Here is a 15,203-nt window from a genome sequence, read left to right as displayed (position 1 = left end):
AAATGACTCTTCCCGAATGGTCTCATCTCTACTTTCAAAATCATCAACATTAACATTCATCAGTTCCTTAAAATCGGCCTCTAAATCAATAATCTCATTATCACAAGTTTGGTCGAACTCCGAAGTATCAACCTTTAAAAGTTATTCAAGTTCATCATGCACATAAAGGTTAATATGGTCAAAGGCATAGCACTCATCATCATCGGTGTTATTCAGTTGCTTCATAGCTTCCCGAATATTGATGGCCACACGTTCTTCGCCAACTTCAATGTTAAGTTGGTTGCGTTGTACTAAGATGATGGTGTCGGCGATCGCCAAAAATGGTCTACCTAATATTAGGGTGACTTGAAGGTCTTCCTTCATCTCTATGATAACAAAATCGACCGGGAACACCAAGGTGTCAATGCTAACCAAGATGTCCTCAGCGATGCCAATAGCAGTATCAAACGAATGGTTGGCCAATCTTATCCTAATTCGAGTTGGTTTAAGAGGTCCAAGACCAAGCCTCTCGTAAAGTGAATGGGGGCATTAGGTTAATGCTTGCACCCAAGTCGGCTAGTGCATTAAACACTTCCGATTCACCGAACTTACAAGGGAAAACAAATTTTCCCGGATCTCCTAACTTCTTAGGAATCCTTGGCCTTGATGCAAGAATCTTGTTGCACTCCTCTTCAATAAAGAAATATGTTTCATCATGATATTACCCCTTTAAGATATTAGCTCCTTGATTAACCGACCGTAATTCGGCATTCCTTTAAGCACATCGGTGATAGGTAGGTTAACCAAGACGTTTTTCATCATTTCTTGAAACTTTTTGTATTGAGCCGCCAACTTGTCCTTCCTTAAAGCTTTTGGATATGGCACCGGTCTCGTAATCCTTGAAGACTCATCACCCATTTTCTTACCCGATTCATCATTACCCGTACCCTCGGTTGAGTTGACCTTTTCTCTACCCTTCTCCTTACTAACCTCAGTATCTTCTTCAATAAAACTTGGTAGTGGTTCATGGGTTATAAAGGGTTGTGGTTGAGGATCTTCGACCCCTTTAGTGGTTAAACCGCTTCAAGTGGTTATGGCGTTGACATTTTCATTTTGGTTTGGGTTATTAAGGGTTTGGTTGGTGCCTTCGATAGGAATCACTCTAGAGTTGTTGTGTTGTTGGTTTTGATTGTGTTAACGGTTATTGTTGTAATTGTTAATCGGATTGACTTGAGTGTTTGAAGGTAAAGTTCCTTGTGGTCTTTCGGCAACTTGGGATGAAAGTCGGCCAACGGCACTCTCAAGGTTTTGGAATGAGGCTTGTTGGTTTCGGATTTGTTGATTTAAGAATTCATTCTCTTTCCTTAGAAAAGCTTCGGTTGATTCTACCTTCTTGATGTAGTTTTGCATGATTTCTTCTAAGCTCTTCGAAGGTTGGGATTGTTGATTGTTTTGTTGAGGTTGTTGATTGTAACCTTGGTTATTTTGTGATTGACTATAACCTTGGTTGTTTTGATAATTTGAATTTGCTTGATTGTTGTAAGGTCAGTTATTGTAAGGTTGTTGGTTTTGGTATTGGAAGTTGTTGTTTCGGTTTTGGTTATAGTTGTTGTAACCTTGATTTCGGTTTTGGTTTGTGAATTCGGGTGGTGTATTGGTTTGGTTGGTGAATGATACTTGTTTTTGATTAGGATTGTAGTAGCTTTGGTTAGATGTTCCTCCCCGTTGGTAGTTTTGATTACTCATGTAGGTCACATCAGCATCTGAATTCATGGGAATATCATCTAGATCATCATGATTGCATTGAGTAATTTGAGGACAATTCTTTGTGAGATGTGGACCCTTGCATCGTTGATAACCTACTTGCATTGCAACTACCATTTGTTGAATCTTCTTCAATTCTTTCCCGAATGTCTGAAATTGATTGTTCAAGCTTGCAAGCGTCACTTGCCCATTTTCACTCTCGACTTGTGCTACATTCATCCTTGCTAAATCTCGCGGTGAAGGTGCGCATTCATATGTGTTGACCTAGAAATATTCTAGCATACGTTGGGCCGCATTTGGTGATTTGTACATAAATACCCCACCGGATGAAGAATCAAGATATCGCTTCGTTAACATATTACTACCTCGATAGAATGTGTTGATATACTCCTTCTTCGTCAAACCATGTGGTGGGAAAGCTCTTAGTAGCTTCTTAAATCGTACCCATGCATCATACAAACTCTCATCACCCTGTTGTGTAAACCCATTAATCTCCATTCTAAGCCGCTCTACTTTTGACGGTGGAAAGAAATGATTGGTAAACTCGTTTGTTAATTCTTGAAAAGACCTTATGGAATCGGATGGTAAACTTCGTATCCAAGCTTTTGCGTCTCCTTGAAGTGTGAAGGGGAATGCCCTTAGCTTAAAAGCGTCATCGGTGATGTTTTTGGTTTTGTAAATATCACAAAGATCATTAAAGTGTTGAATATGTTCGAACGGATTTTCATCTATCAACCCATGAACGTATGTATCCTTGATCAACGTGAAAAAGTTACCCTCGATCTTCCAATTATCCGCTTCAAGTGGTGGTTTTGTGATAGCAGGTGATATCATTGTTGGTGCAACCAATCTAGCGTTCCACATTGGCGTGTCGTTTGGATCATTCAATAAATCTTGATTAACCGGAGGACCATTAGGATTGCCCTCTTCATCGTGAATTGGATTACCGTTTGGATCCATCTCTTCTAAACAAAATGGCAAAGCTTCGAAATTCTTTCTTAATATCCTTTCTTCTCTGCGATTATAAACCCCGTGCACGTGTCTTTCCGGATCGGGAAATGGTTGTGTGAATTCTTGATCCTTGTGAGACCTTGTTTTCATACACCAAAGGTACCTATTCTTCAATCACAACACAAACACAAGCAGTTTTCCAAACGAAAATGATAATATAAAATGCGAAAAGTAACTTCCGTAAGGGTGAACCCCTACGAAAGGATCGAACAATTAAAAGTTTAAATCAAATAACCAACTAAGCTAACCGCAATCCCCGACAGCGGCGACAAAAAAGTGTGATGCAGGCGTGACAATACATCTTTTACCCTCTAAATTTATACAAGATTCAAATATTACAAATAAGCACACACAACTAACGAGCACTTAGAACCCGGTTATTATAGCACTTTAATATAAGTATTCTTATCAAGTTCATCCCAAGAGACGCGATGTAACTCGGATATTTGAAACTATCAATTGTCCTAGGGTTTGTTTGATTTGGGGGGGGGGAGGGGGGGGGGGTTTCGATTGATATCAACTAACAACTAAAACTTGCACAATTAAACAAACCTAAATTTATCAATTAAACTAGTGACAACAAACAAGTAGCGAAGTATTAAGACTTAAAACAAATTAACTAAGACGTGTTCACTTATCTAATCCTCTCTATGCTTGGCTTGCCCCATTTTGCCTATATTGCTATCTCATTAGTTATTAAACTACTAAATGTTTAGCATCATTACTAAACCTAAAATCAAATGATACTCCACGAATTCACATAAGCTTTATATCTTAAGATCGAGTTAAGCATGATTTGGTCATTGAGATTGAGCTTAGGTTAAAATCACTTAAAACTTCCAACTATCGAAATCACTTAAGATAATCGGCATTACCATGTTGACTAGAGGCCAATTGAAAACCAACCTAGATCAAGAACACAATCACTTGCAATTCCTAAACTAGTTGTCTAGATCACCTAAGGTGTTGAAGCACATATTGATTCACTTCTCAAATCACTAAAGTCAAGCCTAAAACAAACCCATAGTAATGTATCTTTAGTAAACTCAACAACACATAATCATGTAATTCATTCAAACAACAATAATCAATTGATTTGGGCCAAACACTAGCATTAGAGATTCATAGATAAGCAAACACAAGAGATTTAGCCAATCATGGCTAAAATTAAACTAATAATAAGCATAGAAATGTAAATCATCATCATCTTCAAGTTATTACAAGTAATCAATTCTAAATATGAAAAGTAAAGTGAAGATTACAACCCAAAATATAAAGAAGATGAAGATCTAAGCTAAACAATGATGAATCTTGAGCTAGCTTCCTTGAATCCACCCTTAAACACCAATGGATGATGAAATTAGGGTTTAGTGTGTGAAACTCGGACCTTAAGCAGCTGTTCCAAAAGATGCATATAAAAAATGACCTAATCTCATTCCTTTTATAGTGCTGAAAATCTGGGCTGAAACAGCGTCAGCAGTGCTGCTTTTACTTCAGGAGCGGCACTTTTGGCTTGGTGAGGAGCGGCGCTTTTGACTTTGGAACGCCGCTTTTGGCTCTGAACAGGGGAGACGCTTTTGTTGAGGAGCGACGCTTTTGGCTGATCAGGAGCGACGCTTTTGACATTTAGAATGGAGACAAATCGTGCATAATAGAGCCGCTTTTCATTATGGAACGACGCTTTTGGACCATCAGGAGCGGCGCTCCTATACAGGAGTGGCGCTTTTGTAGCTGTTTCCTGCACTTGTCATTTTCTTAGCCAATTTTGCCCATAATTTGCTCAATTTTACACCAAATCAACTCCTTAGCCCTTAATTTACCAATTAGCTCAATAACACACTAAATAGGCTTTGAGATAGTCAAAAACCGAGCAAAGTGAGGTAGATATCGTGAAATAAAGTATATATAAATGGAGCGATATCAGCTGGTAACCACATGTAGGCACATCTCGGTTCATATCTGACAGTACAAACCGGCTAAGTATTTAGCGAGTGTCTCCTCCCTATCAACAGATATTCTAACGAACATGACTAAACGTTAGAAGTTCGTAGTATATTCTTGTACTAGCTGACCATTCTGTTGGCATAAATTATGCCATCAAGCCCACCTATCAGTCCCATGGGGTAGAATTGTCGTAGTATTAATCGAATGAATTCTGACTATCTCACCTCTTCTTCATCGGCTAGGGTTCTTAGGTAGGAATTCCACAATGATAAGGTATGGCTAGTGAGTTTCAGACAGGCAAATGAGACCTTTTTCGTGCTCTTGAAACTTTAGAGTGTAATATATGTCTTAAGTTATTTGACCCATGAATCGAGTTTTTCTGCATCAGCAGAACCATCATATGTTGGGATGTCAATTTTGGCTTCTACTTGAAGGGCCAGTTTGATTCTCTCCTCCTTGACGAGCCTGACTCACTCTCCCGATCCTCTTCGGTGTCCGATTCTTCTTCAGTTCTCCTTTTCAACGGAGTTTCTCGAGCGTTGGGTTTTGATTGCAACTGAATCCTTTCAAGTACAAGTAGAGATTCAAGTTGGCTAGTTAATTTATCTACTTTTATGACAAGTTCATCTTGAGTAGATGGATTTCCTCCTTCTATCATTATTGAAAATGTTTTTTGTTTTCTGGTGTACTTGTGATGGTGTTGTAATTGTAACAATGGCTCTTCAGAATCTTTATATGCGGATTTTGTTTGCAGCATAAAAAGGTAGGAACGGTGTGTCTCTAATACCACTTGATCCGTTACAAGTTTTAGGATGATAAATTAACTGGAACAGATGCTAATGATGTTGTTTGAGATTGACAATGTAATTGTCAATTGTTTATGAATGACAGACACAGTGTAAATGGGGTTAAAACTTTGTAGTTTTTATTAGTCTCTTTAGTACAATGCATATATGAAACAAAATACTAAAGGCTCCCCCTCTCTTCAATTACATCGACTATTTATATTAAAAGCAAAGTAACTTAAGGCATGTTTCTGCACATCCACCTTAATCAGCCACCATGGGATCATGGTGTGGAACTGCTCCACTCCTCATGATTATTTTTAAGGATTCTCTCATAACTATTTCTTCAATCCCTGATTTCTCGGAGGTCAGTTTCAGACTAGATCCTACCGGATCATTTATATACATACGAACTATAATTTTTCTAGATAACATGATTAATTATCTTCGCACAAAACGTATGATAGTGTTTGTTATGCTTAATATAACGTTGTTGTTATTATTTATTTTTTATAGTGTTCATAAAATTTAGGATTTTGGGCCCTTAGTGTAGTCGTTAATGTGTATATATTCATTGTGCATTTGCATAATCATCATAAAAAAGTCAATCTCAACCACTACGTACAAAGTAATTATGCACGTTGATGATAACCCTAATGGTCGTCGTCAGCAAAATTCTAAAATTTAACATATGTTACTATTTTATATTTTGCACTAATAAAACTTCAACTATTGTTTAAACATATTAAAAATATTTTTAAAGCTTATACATATAAGATTATACTCCTTATGTCTCAATTCTATTGTGTAATATTTATTTTAGGATGTTTCACATTCTTTTTAAAACTTATACATATAATAATGTAATCCTTACGTTTTAATTCTATTGTACAATAATTTTTTTTGAAAATGTTTATGAAAAAACTTAATAGTTATAATATTGACAAAAACACTTTAAAAGAAGAAAATGAAATGCCTTCTTTTAGAACCTGATAATTTATAGAATTATCTCAAAGTAAAGTGCATCAAACACCGTGCTTGACTGGATAAAACGACAATTATTTATTCCTAATATGTATATGTATGTGTATATGTATATGTATATGTATACGTATACGTATATGTATACGTATACGTATATGTATATGTATACACATATGTATATATGTGTATATATATATATATATATATATATATATATATATTTCATACCAAATTATATTAAATTTACCAAAATTTACACTTAACTTTTGATCGTTACTATAATATATAAGATCGTAAAACTGAATTAGGAGGTGCGTGGATTCACGTTTTGAGATTTATTTTTTTGATTATCACGTTTAGATATTGTAACTAATCTACTTTTAAGTGTTTGGCAATAAAAACAAAGTGAGTTATTCATGTTTTTAAGCTCTCAAAATGTGAAAATAGAGAAGTGACTCATATGTCACTGCATGAAAACGCATTTTCCCAGTGAAAGATTAATGATATTAGACTAGCGTTATGCCCTTATACAAATCTTTAATCGTCTTTATTATACGGTGTATCATATTCTAGTGTCGGTCGCCATTATCTTTTTTGAGTTTAATATGACATTGAGTGTAATCAGTATTATCACTATTTTCATTGATAGTGATTTAAATTGGTTGAATCATTTTGATTTATTACTGTATTATTTTCATTTTTTTGTTTTACATTACAAACCGGGTTTTGAGCCCGTGCGATGCACGGTTGCTCAAAAACCGTTATAAATTGGTTTTGATTAGTGATATGATAGATATACCTGTTGTTTTCGATAACTACATATTGATAACAAAACAAATATGGATCACGACCTAAAGCAAATTTAGACTAAAATGGATTATTTAGAAAAAACAATAAAAACTAAGAAAAAGTGAGATAAAAACCAACGTACATTGTTATAGTAGAAGGGGTCATGTAAACCCAAACACACGAAGCAGAAAAGCGATTTGAAAGAAAGTTTAAGATCAGAATAACACGTGATTATAATTATCTCTAATTTTAAATTTTATCGTCATCACTATTCCATAATTTACGGTAACAAATCATTCAATTTTTTTATTGAATTTGACTGGTTTAAAAATTGATATATAATTGGTAATATATTCGCATCACTATTCCATAATTTCAACATGTTTATAAAAAAGAAATTAAAATAGGATATCTATCTACATATTATAAAAAGTATCATTTAAATTAAACAATTGAAGAATAATACTTGGAAATTAAATATGTATTAAAATCGATTCACACATTTTTTGTTGTTTGAATATATAGATAAAATCATGTGTTCCTTGCTTTTTTGAAGAGAGATACGGGTTAGGGAGATAAAATCAATGATGCCAAGTTATACGATTGTTCCGTTTGATTTTATGTAATTAGATTACATCATTTGATTTTTTCCATATTGTTTAATTTAAAATCCTTTGTGAAAATTTTGCATCGTTATTTTAGGGCTAAATTGGGGTGAGAGTGTGTTAAAGAGAAGTGATAAGTATTTTTAAAAAGTGATATGGTATACACGTTTAGCATATTGCTCATATAATTTGTTAATCAATTTCTTTAATTAATTTTTTTTTTCAAATAACATTTTTTTAATTAATTAATATGTTAACTATAGATTATTTATAATAAAAAATTATGAGGATTTAACATGTGTAATTTCCACTTATTATTAATCCCTATTAATATGCTCCTAATGTCAACAAAGATAAATTAAACTCTTTTTTATATAAGTATATAGATGTTACTTTTGGTTGAATCACTCAATCTCTATTCACTGCTAATATTTTATAGAGTAATAGTTTGTACAAATTCGTAAAAACAAATACTTCGTACTGTATTACATATGAAAACTTATACAGTATATTTTATTGTTTAATAAAGGGTCGTTTTGGTAATTTTACTTGCTAATTTATTAAATAATAAGATATTTTCAAATACACAAAAACTGATTATTTAATTATTACGATATCAAACAGCATAATCAAATTTAAACACCATTTATCAAAATCACGTTCTAACACAGTTGATTACAATTATCTAAAACGCATAATAATTTTCAAAACGAAAATTCAAACACCTTCTTACTAGTGTATTATTAATAATTGATGTAGTAAAAGCGGACAGTATGACCATGCCATTAATTAATTATTAAAAGTCTAGTTTTGTTATTTATAGAATATTCTAATACATACAACTCAAGAAATTATTTATTTATGATATGCACTTTGCTCAAAATATGTTTGGTTATAACCAATTATGTTTTTCATTTCTCAAACTTATTGATACAAAAAATTTCAAATTTTACAAGTTGACACGCTAATATAGTTTTATAGTTTTACAAATTGACACAAATAAACTCAAAACCTATGAATAGTATAGTTTACAAATTTTACTCATTGACACAAGTTTTCAAGTTTTAAAATTGACACAAACTCAAGACTTACAAATATTATAATTTTCAAGTTTTGCAATGTGACATAAAAGTTTTCAAGTTATACACATTGACACTCTAAAACTCAAAACAATAGTATAGTTTCCAAGTTTTAAAAATTGACACAAAGTTTCTAAATTTTACAAATTGACACAAATAAACTCAAAAGTTATGAATAGTATAGTTTCTAATTTTTACAAATTGGCACAACAATTTTCAAGTTTTACAAATTGATACAAACTCAAAAGTTATGAATTGTATAGTTTTCTAAGTTTTACAAATTGACACAAAATTTTTTATTTTTACAAATCACTCACAAAACTTTCCACAAAACTTTTACTACCACAAATGAATCACAAAACTTTTTACTTACTACAAATTAAACACATAACTTGTATTAACACAAAACTATTCACTTTTTATAAATCAACCACACTACTTTTCACACATTTTATAAATCAACCACATAACTTTTCACTTTATTATTGTTTAACTTTTTCGCTTATTACAAATCAATCACATAACTTTTTACTTTATTATTGTTTAACTTTTTCGCTAAGGCACTAACCAAGTTCCCATTCCGATCCGTTTACCTACAAGTCCCGCAATAAATAAGCACACACACAAATGTCTAAGTCTAGGCACCTATCTCAAGTCGCCTAAATCCCTTAGACCATGCTCTGATACCACTTGTAACGACCCAACCCGTCGTTTTGGCCCATAAAATTTTTTCCCTTAACTTACATCAATATTATTAACATTTAGGTCCCATTTATATTTTTGAAACGATTCCCTTACAATAATAAGTTTAGACAACTTTAAAACGTTTAATACATAAGTTTAAATATCCAAACGGGCATATATGACCCGACTATTTTAATATTCAACAAAACCGAGCATGGTGATTGGGGATACGCTACCCAATCTTAATTGATTCCAAAAGCAAGATCTTCAAAAGAAACCTAGCCAAGATCTCAAATCCCCATGCTTACCCGAGCCGCCATCACGCAAACCTATAAAATATCAACAACGAGAGGGTAAGCTAACGTTAGTGAATGAGAATATACTACATACATATATATGCATAAAATGGACACGCCACACAAATAATCATATAGCACATACCGGAGCATCCAAGTATAAAGACAAGCTAAACTAAGCATACCGTACGATCGCTATACAACAAGCTAGTAACAACACAATATAAGTACACCAACGACGATGTGTACGACGTCAATAAGCTACACCCGGAGGGTTAGCTACAACACAACAATACATCATATATATATATATATATATATATATATATATATATATATATATATATATATATATATATATATATATATATATATATATATATATATAACAAAGCGTAAACCGCCCATTGGTTAACCCCTTAACCCAAACCAAAAGTCAATTACCAAAATGAAGATTGGCCGAACTACACGAGCCTTAGTAAATCCGCATCCACACGAGACTACTATCTTCAATATCAACAACACATCGAGGTTGGCCGTACTACACGAGCCTTAGTGAATCCGCATCCACACGAGATCACTACCTCAATAAGATGACCGAGCTACACTCGTCATCGTGAATCCACATCCACACGTGATTCACTTCCCAAATCACAACCCACGATCACGGGGTTATAAAATCCACCACATCGGGATTATCCACATCACAATTCAACACCAACCCTTCGCCATTTGGGTTATATAATCCACATCACAAGCACATGTGATAACGTACACACGAAGTGTGCACCTCACCAAAGGTGATCAACCAAAATGCACAACCGTGCCAATTGGACCTATACGCAAGTCCATCAAATCCACCTATATGTGAAGTGAGCTCTATAACCGAGAGCCACTTCCCCCGACCCGCACCCATCCTACACATACACATGCACATAGGATATTAACATTCACCTTATCGTCTTGAAGAATGCAACCGAAAAAATTCGCAACACGTCAATGGAACGTATCTATTCCATTAACACAATACAAACAACACAATTAGGGTGGACTTACAAACCAACCCAATTGACACTTAGTGCAAATTCGAACCAAAAGCGCTTCCAAGCACAAACTGCGCCCAAACTAACCACTAACCACTAACATAAGTGAAAATGGTCCTAATACACCGATTAAATCCAATCATAGGTGTTAAACACCTATCTTGCCCAAAATGACACTTAAACCCTAATTTTGACCCATTTCAAAACAGTCAACCAAATACACCCAAAATGGTTCCAACACTTCCACAATTACTAAACCTAGTGATTAAACTCAATTTCAAGTCCTAATCATGGCCAAATCGATTACCAACCCAAAACCCGCCTTCATCACTTATAAACCTGTATCTTGGTCTTAACCTTTCATTAACAACTAATGGGGTTTCATTATTAACTCACAATCAAAAACCCCTAAAATATGAACATGAACACAAAAATGAATTTCGGAGTTAGAGCTTACCACTAGTATCACCTTGTAGCTAAGAGCGAGGAGAACAAAGTTGCCTCTTACGCTTTTGATCGAATCCCGCTTCCTCCTTTCCAAAATCCCTCTTGAATGATTTGAAGTATTTAAGTTTTGAGAGAGAATGAAGAAGAAAAGGAAAAATAATTAAATAAAATGAGATGAGTGGATGAGATTTAAGATCCCAAATCTGGCACACACACGAAATGACCGAAATGCCACTAAAAACCCTTAAAACTACAAAATCCGGAACCAGTACCCCAGATTTGCCGCGCCGCGATCTCTTTCCTCACGCCGCGACCTTGGTCGTGGTCTGGTGTCTTGTTTGCGTGCCTCCTGATCCTGATTCTAGTTAAATGCTGCACCGCGGCTCCTACTGTCGCGCCGTGACCTTATGTGGGTTTTTGTCCATTTTTCGCGTACTTGTCCATTTTTGCCAGGTCAGCTCGGAGATTTTTTTGTATGGGTTAATATCGATTTATTAAAAATGTGTTAAAATTTGATTTAAAGCTTTCAACAACATTAAATGAGATCGTTAACTTAAAGCTTTCAAAATTAACACTTACATATAACGACTAACGATGACTTAACGACTTAGTTAAAATGAATAAACATGTAGTGTATTAAGATGTATTAGTACACTTTTGGAAGACTTCAAGACACATATCAAAGTACTTCTACTTAGCAAAAATGCTTACAAATACATTTCCATTCATTTTCATCAACAATTCTACTCGTTGTCATTCAGTATTCGTACCCGTATTATACACAGCTTCTAGACATACTTACTATGAGTATATACCAATAGGAACTAGTATGGGATTCCACTCTTGATTATGTCATGCATGACTAATCAAATTTAACTTCTACCATGAACTAGTCAACTAACTAGAGCTCCTTTTAACCCCATTCACCACTCATCATTCACCACTCACCAATCAATCCATTTCAATTCCAATTCTCTTTCTAATTCTCTCTAAACACACACACTTTTAGGAACGAAAGTTCCAGTAAACTAATCATCATCTTCATCAAAAATTACTTCAAGAATCAAGCTATAATCATCATAGGAAGAACACTTCAAGAACACTTCAAAAATCCTTTCAAGTTTACTAGTTTACTTCCAAGCTTTCTAATCCATTCTGTAACATCCCGTTTTCCTCGAATATGACTTAAGGTGCGTAATTAACCTCGGGTACATTTATTATTGCATCTATGATCGTTTATTTTAGTTTAATGTGTGAAAATAATGGAAAATGGTTTGATCAGGTCTTCTGTCGCGTCTGAATGGGTTTCATCGCGTCCTGGTGTGTCGCGATACGCGACAAAGTAGACTGAAACGCGACAGATTCAGAAACCCAGTTCTGTCAAGGTTATCACGTTCTGTTGTGGTTTGTCGCGTTTGGGCGTCCTGTCGCGAAACGCGACAGATGTCGCTGTTTGACAAATTTGACCCAATTTAAATGGCATCTTTGGGGGTGTTTAAGTCTTTTCACTTGTGGACGGTTTTAGATCTATAAAACTGATAAATGAGTTATCCTAACTCATTTAACACATCTTCACCTACACCACATTCAATTTAGAGAGAGAGAGTTAGGGTTTAGTGAGAGAAAGCTCACTCGGAGAAGAAGGAGACCAAATCTCACCCGAATCCAAGTTTTAAAGTTGCTCCCTACGTTTCTAGCTACGTTGTGATTGTATTGGTAAGTCTTAACTCTATGTTTTGAGTTTTATTTTGTTTAAGCTAGGGTTTGGTTCATGTGGGGTTTGTATGACCCATTTGAGGGTAAATGGGTGGATCTTGGGTTAGATTGTTGAAAGGAAACCCTAATTATCATAATCTAGGGTTTTGGTCTAATGTAATGAGGTTTTTAAGTGTCAAAGGTGTTGTAAGCATTAAAACACTTGTTCAAAGTTGAAAGAGATGTTAAATGGGTCATGTTTGACCAAAATTATATGTTTAAGTGTTAGATGGGTCACATGAGTCAAAGTTGACCTAATTTGGGTAAAATGGGTGAGAAATACCCTAGGTTGTGCTAGTTGAAGAGTAATGGACTTTAATTCACTAGCTTTAGTGATTTTAATGAGTCTTGACCAATTTTGGGTGGTTGGTGTAGATGAGTCATTTAATGCTCGGGCCATTAAATGCTCGGGTGTTAGAAGTTGACATTTAATTCAACTTGATGGTGTGTTAATTATATGCATAATGTAATAGGTGCTTTACTTTGAAGTTTGCGAGCTTACTTCCTAATTCGCCGAAGACGATAAGGTGAGTGGAATAATTATATATGCATGTATATAATTTATTTACTTGTGAGGTATGGGTTAAAGTTCGTTGTTGACGATACCATACCCTAGAGTATATTGTTGTTGATGAGGGTTTAAAGTTCATTGTTGACGATACCTCATACGTATGGAATTAAAGTTCGATGTTGACGATGCCATACGATTATTTAGTGACGTTGATGAGGGTTTAAAGTTCGTTGTTGATGATACCTCATATGTGGGTTTAAAGTTCGGTGTTGACGATACCACATTAATGTAGGCGAATGGGATTTAAGTTCGATGTTGACGATACCATTCGTTGGGCTAGCCTTGGGATCTTGAGTACTATGGATGTTGTGAACATCATCATTATACTTATGTTTTAGCATATTATATTGTTGTGTTATATGCTATTATTATACTAGCCTTGTAATCGTGGTACTTAGCGTTATACATGTGAAAGGTATGCTAATTATGTAACTAGTATGTATGCGGATTTGGTGAGTGTTTGCAAGTAAGTAGGTTATATATATGTATGTATAATTGTTGCACTCACTAAGCCTTGCTTACCCTCTCGTTGTTTACCATTTTATAGGTTCCGGCTTGGACAAGGGTAAGGGCATACGGTTGGATTAGTGGTCTCCCGTTTATGTTGACAGGGGGTGATTTTGGGATAGCTTTTGAAGTTGGCCTGCCGTTTTGGGTAGTTTAGCCCCAAACCATTCTCGAGTGTCGTTTGGATTATAAACTATCGTTGTAGTGGGTCAAACTTGTATTGAACTTAATTAATTGCCTTTGTGCCTTTTGTAAAAATTTAAATTGATGTACGTTTAAATGGAATTGTGGAATGGTTTACATATTTAATTGGTGCGCAAATGTGTATTATAAAAAAAAAATTATCGTATGGAAATACGGGTTGGGTTGTTACAAGTGGTATCAGAGCATGGTCTAAGGGATTTTGGCGACTTGAGATAGGTGCCTAGACTTGGGCTTTATTGGTGAGCGCTTTATGCGGGACTTGTAGGACTTTGGGTCTAATCAGGAATTGTTAGTGCCTTGGTTTATGTGAACAAACCTTGTGCTAATTGTTTTATGTTGGGTTTAGCAATCATCAAGCAAGACGGACGTTGTACTAGCGAGTTAATGCGACGTGCTCGCGTAACAACGATTAGCTACCGTTGTTACGGGTGCAAATTGTGTTAAATGAGTAATGTACGACGATTGTTGAGCAAGATGGGGTAGTGTGGTACGTATGTTTATACTTACATGTTGTGCCTTTTCGTTCATGGTTTAACCTTTTCCGTTTTATAGAATGAAGACGAGAAACGGACATGATAACGATATCGGTGGTACAAGTGAGGACCCCGAATTCACGATCAAGGTCGAGGCCATCTTTAAAAGACTAAAAAAGGACTTTCTTGACGACGTTCGAAAGTTTTTCCAAGAGTCGGTTGATGGACAAGTGACCGAAATGATAAATGAACGAATGAAAGCCGCAATAGAGGAGGCTTTGGA

The 15,203-nt window shown here is 35.0% G+C and overlaps 1 non-coding gene across 1 annotated transcript; it reads left to right on the top strand.

Annotated features, from left to right (window-relative positions):
• The first annotated feature begins 2,143 nt into the window (after positions 1-2,143).
• LOC139886698 (small nucleolar RNA R71) lies at positions 2,144-2,250 on the top strand. The gene has a single exon (XR_011772571.1). It is a non-coding gene; the product is annotated as a small nucleolar RNA R71 (small nucleolar RNA).
• The last annotated feature ends 12,953 nt before the right edge of the window (positions 2,251-15,203 follow it).

This window comes from Rutidosis leptorrhynchoides, chromosome 1 (assembly GCF_046630445.1).
Source record: "Rutidosis leptorrhynchoides isolate AG116_Rl617_1_P2 chromosome 1, CSIRO_AGI_Rlap_v1, whole genome shotgun sequence".
Classification (NCBI taxonomy): Eukaryota; Viridiplantae; Streptophyta; class Magnoliopsida; order Asterales; family Asteraceae; genus Rutidosis; species Rutidosis leptorrhynchoides.
This window is presented reverse-complemented; position numbering and strand designations above follow the sequence as displayed.